Here is a 14,357-nt window from a genome sequence, read left to right on the forward strand (position 1 = left end):
GTCAGAGCATCCCTATAGAATGATAGAAAAGTAGGGTTGGGAGGGGCCCGCAAGGTTATCTAGTCCAGCCTCCTGCTCAACGCAGGACTCCAAGTCAGAGCATCCATATAGAATGATCGAAAATAGGGTTGGAAGGGTCCTGCAAGACCATCTAGTCCAGCCCCCTGCTCAACGCAGGACTCCAAGTCAGAGCATCCCTATAGAATCATCTGAAAGTACGGTTGGAAGTGGCCTGCAAGACCATCTAGTCCAGCCCCCTGCTCAACGCAGGACTCCAAGTCGGAGCATCCCTATAGAATGATTGAAAATAGGGTTGGATGGGGCCTGCAAGAATATGTACTCCACTCTCCTGCTCAACGCAGGAGTCCAAGTCAGAGGATCCCTATAGAATCATCTGAAAGTAGGGTTGGAAGGGTCCTCCAATACCATCTAGTCCAGCCCCCTGCTCAACGCAGGACTCCAGAGCATCCCTATAGAATGATAGAAAAGTAGGGTTGGGAGGGGCCTGCAAGACCATCTAGTCCAGCCCCCTGCTCAACGCAGGACTCCAAGTGAGAGCATCCGTATAGAATAATCGAAAATAGGGTTGGAAGGGGCCTGCAAGACCATCCAGTCCAGCCCCATGACCAACGCAGGACTCCCAATTCAGAGTATGCCTCTAGAATCATCGAAAATAGAGTTGGAAGGGGCCTACAAGACCATCTAGTCCAACCATCTGCTCAACACAGGACTCCCAAGTCAGACCATCCCTATAGCATCATCAGAAAGTAGGGTTGGAAGGGGCCTGCAAGACCATCTAGTCCAGCCCCTTGCTCAACGCAGAACTCCAAGTCAGAGCATCCCTATATAATCAGCAAAAGGTAGGGTTGGAAGGGGCCTGCAAGACCATCTAGTCCAGCCCCATGGTCAACGCAGGACTCCAAGTCAGAGCATCCCTATAGAATCATCTGAAAGTAGGGTTGGAAGTGGCCTGCAAGACCATCTAGTCCAGCCCCCTGCTCAAGGCAGGACTCCAAGTCAGAGCATCCCTATAGAATCATCTGAAAGTACGGTTGGACGTGGCCTGCAAGACCATCTAGTCCAGCCCCCTGCTCAACGCAGGACTCCAAGTCAGAGCATCCCTATAGAATGATTGAAATTAGGGTTGGAAGGGGCCTGCAAGACCATCCAGTGCACCCCCTGCTCAACGCAGGGCTCCAAGTCAGGGTATCCCTCTAGAATCATCGAAAATAGAGTTGGAAGGGGCCTGCAAGACCATCTAGTCCAGCCCCCTGCTCAATGCAGGACTCCAAGTCAGAGCATCCCTATAGAATCATCAAAAGGTAGTGCTGGAAGGGGCCTGCAAGACCATCTAGTCCAGCCCCCTGCTCAACGCAGGACTCCAAGTCAGAACATCCCTATAGAATCATCAAAAAGTAGGGTTGGAAGGGTCCTGCAAGACCATCTAGTCCAGCCCCCTGCTCAACGCAGGACTCCAAGTCAGAGCATCCCTATAGAATGATCGAAAATAGGGTTGGAAGGGGCCTGCAAGACCATCTAGTCCAACCCCCTGCCCAACCCAGGACTCCAAGTTAGAGCATCCCTATAGAATCATCTGAAAGTAGGGTTGGATGGGGCCTGTAAGACCATTTAATCCAGCCCTCTGCTCAACGTGGATTCAATGTGCCAGGAGGCCAGGCCAGGCCAATCCGGGCTCGCTCCCTCCCTGCGGGGTCTTGGGCCTCCTTTCCCTCCCGGGTTTGAGAAACAGAGGACGGAAGAGAGACTAAATCGGCTCCGCTGGGACAGATCTCGTGCATGGCTTCCTTTTCTGATTGTATGGTCCCTGCGTGCACATCCCACCTTTTCTCCTTTTGCGAGGGACCCGGTGTGGGACCCGTGATCCTCCTCTCATAGACATCATAGATCTCAGGAGCTTAGGGTGTGAAGGGCCTCCCAAGGCCATCGAGTCCAGCCCACGCGCCACGCAGGAAGCCCGATTCCCAGGTGGCCTCCCACCCAAGCGCGAACCGGTGCTGACCCTGCTTAGCTCCCCAGATCAGGCGCAGTCAGCCCTTCTCCATTTTATCCTGTTAACAAGCCTGCGAGGTCAGCTAGGCTGAGGGCTCATGTCACCTGGCGAGCTTCAGGGCCGAGAGGGGACTTGAACCCAGGCTCTAACCAGTGCACCATACTGGCGGGCTCCAGAAGCAGGAGGCCTCCTCCGGGTGCGGGGGGCTACAGCGCCAGGCGCCCCGGCACTGGCTGCTCACTCCTGGCTCTCAGAAGTGCTTGCGACGGGGGGCCCGGCCCCTGTCCTGGGGCATGCGCTTTGCAGGGAGGGAGTCCCTGCCTGGCAGCATCTCCCGTTGGAAGGACCGAGGAGCCGGCTCCAGGACTCGGGAGGGAGAGCCGCCTCTGCCCAGCCAGAGGAGGCAAGGCTGGGGTCAGGGCCAGCGCTGAGGGCCGGCCCAGCTGGGCCCCTGCCAAGGGCCCACGCCCCGGCAGGGGCCCCCTGGCAAGAGCCCCCCGGAGCCGCTCCTCGTCTTCCCCGCCGCAACCCGCTTGTTCCCCAGCCTCTTGCTCTGGCCCAGTCGGCAGTGGGGGGAGGGCGGCTCACGGAGGGAGGGGGCGTCTTGCTCAAGGGCCTCCGAAACCTAGGCAAGCCTTCATCGCCCCCTTGATCACACCTGTCATTTGGGGTGCGCTTAGGCAAGCCTTCATCGCACCCTGGCCGCGTTGTGGGGGGTCCAGGCGCTGCCTCCTTCCGCACGTGTTTTCCCACACTTCCATTTCCCCCCCCCCGTGCCGGGGGGGGGCAATAGCTGCCCAATCTGCCCTCCGACACTTGGTGCTGGGCAGGACCCCTCTGCCTGGAAGCCCCCAATGGAGTGGAATGGAGTCAATGGGGGCGAATGGAGTCAATGGCCTCATGCCAGACGGAGAGCCTCCCTTTCTCAGCATCCTAGAACCCAGCAGGGTCGCCCCGTGAAGCTGATGGGTGGGAGAGTCAGGACATCGAAGGAAGGCCGCCTTCACCCAGCACAGAGTTTGGCTCCGGAACCCGCTCCCACAGGACGTGGGGATGGCCACCACGTTGGACGGCTTTCCAAGGGGCCTGGACCAATTTATGGAGGAGGAGAAGGAGGAGGGGGAGGAAGCTATCAGTGGCGACTAGGCCTGATGGTTCTAAGCTCCCTCCAGTCTCGGAGGCCTGTGTGGACCAGTGGCTGGGGAACATGGGCAGGAGGGTCCCGTCGCCCTCCTGTCCTGCTTGCGGGTTTCCCGTGGGCAGCTGGCCAGCCATGGTGCGAACAGAATGCTGCATGAGAGGGTCCCTTGGTCCGATCCAGCCCAGGTCTTCTCACGCTCTTCCGTCTTCGGTGTAAAGCATGGGCACCCTCGCAAGAGGTGCCTAGCTAAGATGCTGGCTATCAGGTGGCCTACTTTCCCGACGACAGTCCTCTGTTGGATGGCTGCCCATTCCAAGCCTGCTTTGAAGGGAAGGCATCATCCCAGGATGGCCCCGTGCCCTGCTTCGGAGAGACAGTCCTCTCTCCGAAGGTGGCCTCTCTTCGACAGTCCACTCTGGCTTCGCAAGAGAGAACCGCAGGCTGGCCGAACGCTGCACACCAGCATCTCCCTTGGCCCGCTTGGGGGGCGAGGCGTCTGGGCCTCATAGAATCGTAGGGTTGGAAGGGTCCCGTAAGGCCATCCAGTCCAACCCCCTGCTCAGTGCAGGACTCCCAACTCAGAGCATCCCTATAGAATCATCAAAAAGTAGGGTTGGGAGGGGCCTGTAAGGCCATCGAGTCCAACCCCCTGCTCAGTGCAGGGCTCCAAGGCAGAGCACCCCGCACAGGCGTCTTTCCGCCGATCCATTTCTCGTACACTTTCCAGCATCTCCATCCAAGCGTTCTGTCTCGCTCTTGCTTTCCTCGAGCCTCCCCAAACGGGCCCCAGGAGGCTTTCCGGGCCAGGCTGGGATCAAGCCGCTGCTTGCCTCTGATGCACCCTGGCAGGTGGGCAGGCAGCCGCCCTCGCCCCGCCCTGCCCCTTCCCCACACTGCCGCGGCTGCTCCGGTCGCCCTCAAGGGCCCCGGGGCCAGCAGGCAACTCCCCTCTGCCACGCGTCCGGGTCCCGAAGGCCCCCCGGCCGGGACGCCGCAATGCCCACCAGCCAGCTGCTCGAGTCCCCGCTGTTTGCCTCCTGGTACCTCTTCTGGGTAGGGCCCGGGGCCGCCCTGGTCTGCAGGCCCCAAAGCCGGGCTCCGCTGCCATGGCCTTCCTCAAGCCAGGGCAGGCGCTCCCGGGCAAAGCCGGCCCCTTGCAGATAGCTCATGCTTCTGCCCCTCCAGGTCGCCAGCGGTCTGATGGTGGCTGTCAGGACCTACGCCAGGCTCGCCAAGGAAGCCGGTGAGTGGCCCGGCCCGGCGAGGGTGGCACAGAGGGCAGGGCGCGGAGCCGGGCTGCAGCCTCGCAGGGATCCCAGCCCCCGCCACCCCGTCGGGAGTTCCGCGTTTCTTCAGCCGGGCAGGTTTCATGGAATCCTAGAACAGCAGGGTTGGAAGGGGCCCACAAGACCATCCAGTCCACCCCCCTGCTCCATGCAGGAACCCAAGTCAGCGCATCCCAAGCAGGGGGTTGGACTCAATGGCCTTTGAGGCCCCCTCCAACCCTACTATTCTATGATTCTATGATCAATCATAGAATGGCAGGGCTGGAAGGGTCCTGTAAGACCATCGAGACCACCCCCCTGTTTGATTTAGGACTCCAATTCAGAGCATCCCTATAGAATCATAGAAAAGTAGGGTTGGGAGGGGTCTGCAACACCATCTAGTCCAACCCCCTGCTCAGTGCAGGACGCCAAGTCAGAGCATCCCCGACAGATGGCTGCCCAGCCTCGTCTTGGATGCCCCCAGTGTGGGAGAGCCCCCCATCGCCCTAGGTCATTGGTTCCATTGTTGTGCTGCTCCAACAGTCGGGACGTTCCTCCTGATGTCGAGCCGGAATCCGCCTTCCTGTCACTGGCGCCCGTGACTCCGTGTCCTGCACTCTGGGGTGATGGAGGAGAGCCCTTTCAAGTATTTGACAGTACTTCCAAGTATTTGAAACACTGACCCTTGGGAGGACCTTTTCCTTGCATCCCAACTGCTGAGCCCGAGTTTCGTCTGAGAGGCGATTCCGCCGCTGCGGCTGTCGCCAACCCCGGCAGGGGCACTTCTGAGAACGTGCGGAATGCCTTTCCTGGGCTGATTCTTCAGGCCCAACGCCTGGCGGCTCAGGCTTCGCAAAGGCTCTGCGTCCTTGGATTTGGCGGCTCATGTCTCAGGGAGCTGCTTTTAACACGTTTGCCCAGGGCTGGCTTTGCTCGCAGGACCTCAGGCCTTCCAGCCGGGGCTAATGACATTTGGAAAACCTCAAGGTTTGTCAAAAGGGACAAAGGTGGGAGGGGAGGAGGGGAATCAGCCTGAAGCCCCCCCCCCGGCCCCCCATGCCAACCAGTTCAGAGCCCAGGGCAACGTTCTTGGCTGGTCCGCTCCCCCTCTCTAGATGTCCTTTAGGGCGAGTGCTTATACAGGCACACGAAAGAGCGCGGCCAAGCCAGAAAAGAGGAGGCGCATTTTCGAGAACATTTGCACAGCAGGTCGAATTGTGCGTGCAGCTGCAGACTGAGAAAAGGCCGCTATGATTGAGACAGGAACACGAGACACTGGCCTGCAGCGGAGACGCCTGGCCCGGGGACCCGTCTGTGCCCGCTCGGTCTGCCGTCCAGGCGAGGACCTCTCCGAGCTTCTCCCCCTCCTCCCGGTTCGGGAGCTTTACCCGACTTGGCCTGGGCTGCCCATCAGATGGAGGACACCTTCAGATAGCGGACTGCCCTCTGTGATGTAGGGACCCCTCCCAATTTCCACCTTCTCCCAGGCGCCGTGGCCTCCCTGTTGGCCGACCCCTCCCTGGTCTTGCTGGTAGTCGGCGTCCTGATGTTCAGCATCACCTTTGTGGGCTGCCTGGGCGCCTTCCGGGACCTCACGCCGATGCCGAAAATGGTATGGTAAATGCCCCCCCCCCCCCAGCATGAGCCTCCCCAGCAGGCAAACGGTCCTTCTGCTCCATCTTTTAGAAGGCCGTGGAAAGGAGGTCCCAGAGGCATCGCCTTCCTGCTCTCTTCCGGAGCACCCCAGCCTTCCCGCCTATTCCGAGAGAGCTTCGGCTATTGGGCGGTATAGAAATGAAATGAATGAATGAATGAATGAATGAATGAATGAATGAATATATATATTAGAATCATAGAATAGTAGGGGCCTACAAGGCCATCGAGTCCAACCCCCTGCTCAATGCAGGTATATATATATATATATATATTCATTCATTCATTTCTATATATATATGTATATATATAAATATATATATATACATATATATATTGAATGAATGTATATTAATTAATTCATTCATATATGTATGTATGTGTATGTGTGTGTGTGTATATATATATACACACACACACACACACATTCATTTCCAGGGAGCATTCCCCTTCTCTAAGGCCTTTCTCACCCCAGCAGGAAACACCTTTTCACGCACAGTCCCACTGCCAAGGCTCAGGTCCACCCTTTACTCTGTCCTCAAGGTCACACTGGTGTATATTCTCACCTGTATTGCTCCCTTTATGACCTTCCCCTGACTTTCCCCTTTATTACCGCCCCCAAGAGCAGAAGGCCTGGGATTCGGTTGAACTGGCAAGGCTTTATTAATGACAGCAAGAAGTTGATGAATAGTAAGCAAGCCGCTCCGAATGGTCCTAATGCATGTTCTCTTATACACATTGCTCCAGATCACACTCTCAGTCAATCGCTACATAGTCAACACACACCTATGTCTCTAACTCATCCAGCGTCCCTCTAATCCAAGCCCACCCTCTCCATCGCGCACAGCACAGCGCTCTGATTATACAGTGCACACACCTCGCCCCCCCTTGCTCAGCCACTCATCACAACCTGCAAACCCGCCACTCTTCCTGTCATTCATCTCATTCTCACCCTAGAACGGCTCGCCATAAAAGACAGGGATAGAACAGGAATACATCACCATAACCGTACATGTTCTATACAGACATGTAATGTCACGGTCAGCATGGTCGGGCACCGGCCAAGGGCCCACGCCCCAGCAGGGGCCCACTGGCAAGGGTGAGAAGGTGGGCTCATGGAGGGAGGTGGGGGCCCCCGGGGGGTGCCTTGCCCAAGGCCCTCCGAAACCAGTGGCCCTCTCTACTGGGGCAATTCTCTGCCGGGGCAATTCTCCACTGGAGGTCCTCTTGGCACATGAGCAACAGAGGGATCCGGAGCCCTGGGGAGGAGGCTCTGCGTGTGCCGCCCATCGTCTCCCCGGCGTGGCGCTGCTCATCTCCCCACCCCGCTTTCCAGTTTGCCTGGCTCCTGCTCATCATCTTCATCCTGCAAGTCGTGGCTGCCGTTCTGGGCTTCCTCTTCTCCGGCATGGTAAAAACGCTCCCCACAGCGCTGGCATGTGGCCTTACCCACGGGGCGACCAGTCCCAGCAGAGCACGGCCATGGAGGCGGCTCCGGCCCCCTTCCCTGCCACGGTGGGCAGGAGATTCCAGAGGCCCCTCCTGGGTTTTGCGTGGCCGTGGCAGGGTGGGGGTCTCCCTTGCTGGCCCCAGGTTTGTTGCTCTGTGGGGCAGCCCCTGAGCCTTGACCCTCTGCCGCCCTGTTGTGTACCAGGTGATGGAGAAAGCCACGTTTCTGATGGGCCAGGCCATCTCCCGCTACCGCGATAACCTTGATTTGCAGAACCTCATCGACTAAATTCAGAAAAAGGTAACAGGAGGGGGCATTGCTCTCCGTCCGCTTTTCAGAAGTTTTAGGCGTTGCTCTGCGTCCTCTTTTCAGAACAGATTTGCGGTGATTTTCTTGAAACGTACAATGGAATTGAGGCGCTAAGTGGCCGTCTGCTCAGATCGTCCAAGCACCGCGGAGGTCCATTGGGGCTACTGTCCCTTTAATTAAAAGCTGCTTCTTCAACATGCATTCTCCTTTTATCCTTCCATGTTGGAACGATATCGTTCCATGTTGAACAATAAAAGGCTCAGCCTTGGAGATGAGCAGGCTTTGTAAGGGGCAACCAGGAGGGCCTTCAAGGGGTCCTGCTGCCGTGCTCCACAGGAAGTCATGAAAGGGGCAGAAGCCCCAAGAGGAAGCTGCTCATTAATATTGCAGGGGCGGGAGGCTTTTCTGACTGGGGCTTATTTGCGAATAAAAACAGGGTTATAGAAGGATCTTGGCCACGGGGCATTGCTGAATGATATGGCACTCTGTCGTGTGGAACAACCGCTGTCATGCCACGTCCAGCTGTTCACGGAAAAGCCATGCCCTCGCATGGAGGCAACGGAAAGGGAGGAAATGCCTTCTGCGGCGAGCTCAGGGATATTCCTGGCCTCCCTAAAGCAGGCACCCTACATTCCCGCAGGCTAGTGGGCAGAGCAGGCCTTTGTTCTGCTGGCTGCCCAGAGACCCCAGGTTCCGCTGGGTTGTGATGGGGCCGCAGCTCCGAGAGTCTTTCAAATCGCTGCTCTGCATACTTGGGACCGAGTCTGTTCCCGTTGGGCTCGCCTGGCTCGCTGCCCATCTTTCTCTCTTCCCCAGTTTGAGTGCTGCGGGGCCCACTCCTACAGAGACTGGTCCCAGAATGCTTTCTTCGAGTGCCGAGACGCCAACCCCAGCCTGGAGCGATGCGCCGTGCCCTTCTCTTCTTGCCTGCAGAGCGGAGAGGTGAGGGCGTGGGCCGCCTGGCAGCCGCCCCTCACGCAAAGCCGGGCCTCCCAGCGGTGCGGCCGGCGTGGACGCCCTCGCCTGGAAGGCCTGCCTCCTCTCCCTCCACTGCCTCGGGATCCCGTGCAGAGTTCGGCGCAACAAGCCAAGCAGAGCCCATCTCTTCGTTTCTGAAATGTGCACCCCACCCTGCCGTGAAAGGGAGTGGAGAATGCAGATATCGGCAGATATCTGCCGCAGACAGTTGCAGCCCTCAGATCCGTTCCGCAGTGCAGCGGCTTCTGGGAATCGGCCCCTCGAAATTGTGAGCGAGGCGGCAGTGTGGCCTTTGCAGCGAGGTTGCGGGCCGTGGGCCTGCGGGCCCGATGCAGCCCTCCCCCTGAGCTCCGTCCAGGCTCTCTGGGGCTGCCACACCGCCCTGGCCCCTCCCCGTTTCCCATTCGGTGGGCTCCCCATCCTTAAAGGCTGAGAGGCCTCTCCGAAGGCGGAGTCACGGGCAGGAAGAGCTCGAAGGTCAAAGAGGCGGGTGTCTCGGGCCACCCCCTTGGCCTTTGCCCTACCCACCACTGGAACGCACTCCCGCCCCCCGGAATTCGGCCCTAGGGCTAAAAGGGGTTCTGCACCCTCGGAGTGGGGAGGCAGCGGCGCGGGAGCAGGAGCAGCTCGTGAGAAGGTCGACCCACAGTGGGAGGGAGGGAGCCCCCCAAGGGGCCTGGCCCAAGGGTCCCCGCAACGGGGCGCCAACACTGACAAGAGCCGGAGGGACCCTGCACGAGCCGCGGCGGCCGCCAGCCAAGCTCAGGCATTCGTCACGCCCTGCCTGCGGGTTCCCCAAAGACACTTTGCTGCCCACTGTTGGAGACCAGCGGCTGGGCCCGCTCGGTCTGGCCCTGCAGCCGCCTGCGTGCAGCGCGTCTCAGGCTCTCCCTCCCCGCTCCTCCTCCAGGCCGTTCTGAACACCATGCGCGGCTATGGGGCACAGAGCCTGAGGGCTTGGCGGGCGGAGAGCCTGCTGCACACGGAGGGATGCCTGGACAGGGTCGCCCGCTGGGGACGCAGCCATCTGCTGGTGGTGGCCGGAGTGGCCTTCGGGCTGCTGGACCTGGAGGTGAGGGGCTTCGGGGCAGGGACCCTGGGAGGTCATTTAGACCGATCCCGCGCGCATCACATCTTGCCTGTGGGCCTCCCACCGTTGGGGCCAGGAGGGCCTGAAACAGAAAGGCAGAAAGGCGTCCCGCGACTCCCAGCACCCCCCAGCCAGCCAGGGTTGCCCCCTAACAGGTACACAAGTATTGCAAATCAAAGAAACTCCCCAGGGCCCCCTGCTCCGCTTCCTGTCCTCCCGGTTCTTGGACTTTGCGCCAGGCTTGTCCTGGCCGGCCCGTCAAAAAGTAGGGCGCCTGGCCACCCCACCAGCCTGGCGCGCAACACCCCATCCTGCTTCGGCTGGGGTGGGGGTCTCAAGAACTACATCTTCACATCAGCTCCCCCGGGAGAGCGAGGGCCGCCCCAAAAGGCCGCCGAAAGCTCCCAGTGTGAGCACGATGGCAGCCGGTACTCGGGGGAGCCCCAGTGAGTGCGGGGGGCGGGGGCCACCCTGTCCTGGGTCACGCTCCTGCCCCTCCCTCCCAGCTGGTCGCCTTGTCCTCGGCGGTGACGCTCATCTACCAGATCGAGTTCATCATCCAGGAATGCAGGAGCATGGAGAGGAGGAGGACGGGCTGCCCAGAAAAGTGAGCCGGAGACGGGCACCGACCCTGCGCGCACCGCAGTGCCCAGCGCCGGCCGGCCGCAGCACCAAGAGCTAGAGACGTTTCCACCGAGCAGGGGGTTGGACTAGATGGTCTTGCAGACCCCTTCCAACCCTGCTATTCTAGAGGGATGCTTGGACTTGGAGTCCTGCATTGAGCAGGGGGTCGGACTAGATGGTCTTGCAGACCCCTTCCAACCCTGCCCAAACAGCAGCTGCTTGCCCAGGTTCCCCAACAGCCAGAGCGCAGAGGCGCGCGGCCCCAAGGTGGAGGGGGCCTGGCACCATCAGGACCAGCAGCCCCTGAGAGCCGCCTCCTCCGAGGACTGGCCCAGCTCCTGTTCAGAGCCATCCGAGCCGGTGGCTATCGCTACTCCCCGCGGTAGTGAATGCCGTGGCTGAACTCTGGGCCTTCCTCGGATCCGCCCTGGGTTCCCGCATTATGGGCAAGGGAGACCCCCATCCCCTTCGCCGCCCCCGCCTGGCTGCGCGCCCCTCTTGTGTCGCCCCGTCCCCCGAGCTGCTGGCCACTGGCCACTGGCCCACGGCACGGGCCCCTGGGACAGTGCTCGCTGACGCCCTCTCCTTGCAGGGGTGGCACGCCAGGCGCTGGATGCCTCCACCCCTGTGTAGTGCCTGGGAGTGCCTGAGCGGTGGGAGCGCCTCTGCGTCGGCGTGGCCTCGGGGATGGTGCTGGCCTTTCCCTTGGGCTCGGGGCAAGACGTCGGCTGTATCCCACCTGCGGAGCAAGTGCTGGAGCTGGGCCACGGAGGAGCCGGCCTCCTGATCAACGGGCCGGCCTACGCCTTCTCCACACAAGTCCCTGGCGCCCCCATCTCCAGCCTGGCCCTCTTGGCTGGCTACCGGGTGCTCTACGGGATGACCAATGGGGAGTTCTTCCTGTACCACTGTCTGCAGGGCCACGTCTTCCCCCTGGATGCCCATGGCGGCAGCAGCATTGCCTGCTTGCAAGCCAGCCACGGAGGGGGGGGGGCGCTAAGCGGCTCAGCCAATGGCTGCAGTGTCTCTGGCACGTGGAGCTCCGCTGCTGGGAGCTCCTGCAGGGGCGCCTGCTTGCTGTCACTTATACTCTGCTCGGATCGTTGGGAATAAACCAGATTTTGCAAAGGACGGCATGTCCCCGATGCTCTTTTTCCCCAAAGGAGCCAAAGCTCCGGCACAGCCCTGGTACGTCTCGCACGCGAGGGAGCGGGGAGCGCTCCGTGCGATCGCCCACATAATTTCGGCCCCGACCACGCCGTCTGTGGCAAACCCGAGCAGCCCTGCCTTGTGCCCCATTTCTGGGGAGGGGGGGACGCTGGCGCCCAGTCACATCTGTGTTAAAATCCCGGATAAACAACCAAGTGGCACCTTGAATTTACACATTTATTCTGGCAGAAAATTTCCTGGAGACGGCCACCTCATCAGGCGGGTCACGCCGGGGCTGGCCTCGAGGGTCTTGTCGGCCCTTTCCAGCCCTACTGTTCTACGATCCCATGAAGCGTCAGCCTCAAGTGGGCCGATCGATATAAACGGGCAGCGGGGTGAGATCCAAGCAGTGCGGCCAGAGAGAACTGACATGCAAATTCGCCACTTGGGTTCCTTACGGAGGGAAGAAGGCGGGATATAAATGTAACCAACAAATCACCTTAACAATCGTCCTAACAGCTGCCAGGTTTGGGGACAGTAACAGAGGCACTGCGATCCGAGCCGCTGAACAGATTGAGCAGGGGGTTGGACTTGATGGCCTCGTAGGCCCCTTCCAACCCTACTATTCTATGATTCAATGATACTGAAATGCAGAAAGTGCAGACGGCGGTGACTGCCTTAACGGGGTGCCAGTCACAAAACCTTGTTGGGTGACAGCACAGACGGCAGTGCAGCGCTGAGCCAATTCAGGTAGGTGGCATGATGATGATGATAAAAAACCTTTGTCCCTGCTCAGACCACAGGGAACGGGGTTGAATTTCCGAAGGAACGGAGGTTCGGCAAACTCTCAGAGCATCCTTCAATGACCTCAAAGCCCCTTCTTGAATGATTGAATTTCAGCGACACGAACTTGTTGAAATACAAGTCAGTGAGAAATTCATCGAATCGTGGAATAGTGGGGTTGGAAGGGTCCTCAAAGACCATCTAGTCCAACCCCATGCTCAGTGCACGAACCCAAGTCAGAGCATCCCTGACAGGTGGCTGTCCAGCCTTGTGTTGAACGCCTCTGGTGTGGGAGAGCCCCCCACCTCCCCAGGTCATGGGTTCCATTGTCCTATTGCTCTACCAGTCAGGACGTTTCTCCTGATGTCCAGCCAGAATCTGGCTTCCTGTCATAGAATCATAGAATAGGAGGGTTGGAAGGGGCCTACAAGGCCATCGAGTCCAACCCCCTGCTCAATGCAGGAGTCCAAGTCAGAGCATCCCTGACAGATGGCTGTCCTGCCTCGTCTTGAAAGACACTGGAGCCCACGATTCCGAGTCCTGCGCTCTGGGAGGATCGGGACGAGATCCTGGCCTTCCACTCTGGGACCTTTCAAGTACTTGAAGAGCGCTATCCTGTCTCCCCTCAGTCTTCTCTTCTCCAGGCGAAACATGCCCAGTTCTTTCCGTCTCTCCTCACAGGGCTTTGTTTCCAGCCCCCTGGCCACCTTCACTGCCCCCCTCTCCAGCTTGTCTGGATCCTTCCTATAGCGCGGTGCCCAGAACTGGACCCAGCACTCCAGATGAGGCCTACCCAGGGCTGAGCAGAGGGGAACTTCCCGGGATTTGGAAGCAATGCTTCTACGAATGCAGCCCAAAATAGCACTGGCCTTGTTTGCAGCCACATCACACTGTTGGCTCATCTTCCACTTGTGAACTGCAACAGTGCCAAGATCCTTCTCGCTTGCAGTGTTGTGGAGACACGCATCCCCCATCGCGTAACCGCGCATTTGGTTTTTTCCCTTTCCTGTGGTTTGAGCAGGGACGGCGGTGTGTTGCTCGTGAGCTTACAAAGCGATGAGCCACCTTGCAGCCCAAACAGGGGCCCCAAGGCGACTTGCAGTTGAGACGTGCGACAAAGTGAAAACTTCAAACCCAACGCATTTGCCCTTCAGCTCGCGCGCGCGCGCACCACAGCTGCCGATGGGAGAGTTGCGCCTTCCACCACCGCTAATCTTTTTTCACAGAGTCACGGAACAGCAGGGTTGGAAGGGACCTGCAAGGCCATCGAGTCCAGCCCCCGACGCAGAAAGCAGTCCCTGGGGGGCAAGGTGCCGCAGGGGGCGAGGCGGAGAGGGAGGCTGCCGCGCCTCGCCAGCGCGTGCTGCGTTGCTCTCCCCGTGGCGCGGGCGTGCATGCGTCCCCACGACGGCCCGCGAGGTAGTCCGCTGCCAACAACGGCGCCCGCAAGGGGTGCGGGGCGTGGGCCCGCCGAGGCAAGCCCAGTTTCCCGCGAAGGCTGGGGCTGTCGCCCTCTCGGACCACGGCACCCATCACCCGCGGCCAGGCGCGAACCTTGGGCTGTCGCCCTCTCGGACCACGGCACCCATCACCCCCAGCACCCCAGACCGGCACCTGCGGAGGGCGCCCGCAGCACGCGCTGGCGCCGCGTCTCTCCCGGGCTTAGCCAGGGCGCCGGACTACAAGGCCCGGCGTCCCCAGCCGGGCGCGCCCCGCCGCGCGCCCGCCCGCCCCAGCTCTGGCCGCGCCGCGCCGCGCCGCGCCACGGGGAGAGCAACGCAGGACGCCTCTCCTCTCCTCTCTCCTCTCCGCCCCGTCCCCTGCGGCTTGGCCTTCCGCGCCTTCCGGCCCCTCCGCTGGCGCCGGGCGCCGGGCCCGCCCCCCTCCGCCCGGAGGAGCGACGC

The 14,357-nt window shown here is 60.2% G+C and overlaps 1 pseudogene; it reads left to right on the forward strand.

Moving 5' to 3' along the window:
• Positions 1-4,148: 4,148 nt before the first annotated feature.
• LOC146334018 (tetraspanin-33-like) lies at positions 4,149-10,508 on the forward strand (annotated as a pseudogene).
• The last annotated feature ends 3,849 nt before the right edge of the window (positions 10,509-14,357 follow it).

The sequence above is a fragment of the Heloderma suspectum genome, chromosome W (genome assembly GCF_057233095.1).
Source record: "Heloderma suspectum isolate Gila_16-S chromosome W, 16-S_ref, whole genome shotgun sequence".
NCBI lineage: Eukaryota > Metazoa > Chordata > Lepidosauria > Squamata > Helodermatidae > Heloderma > Heloderma suspectum.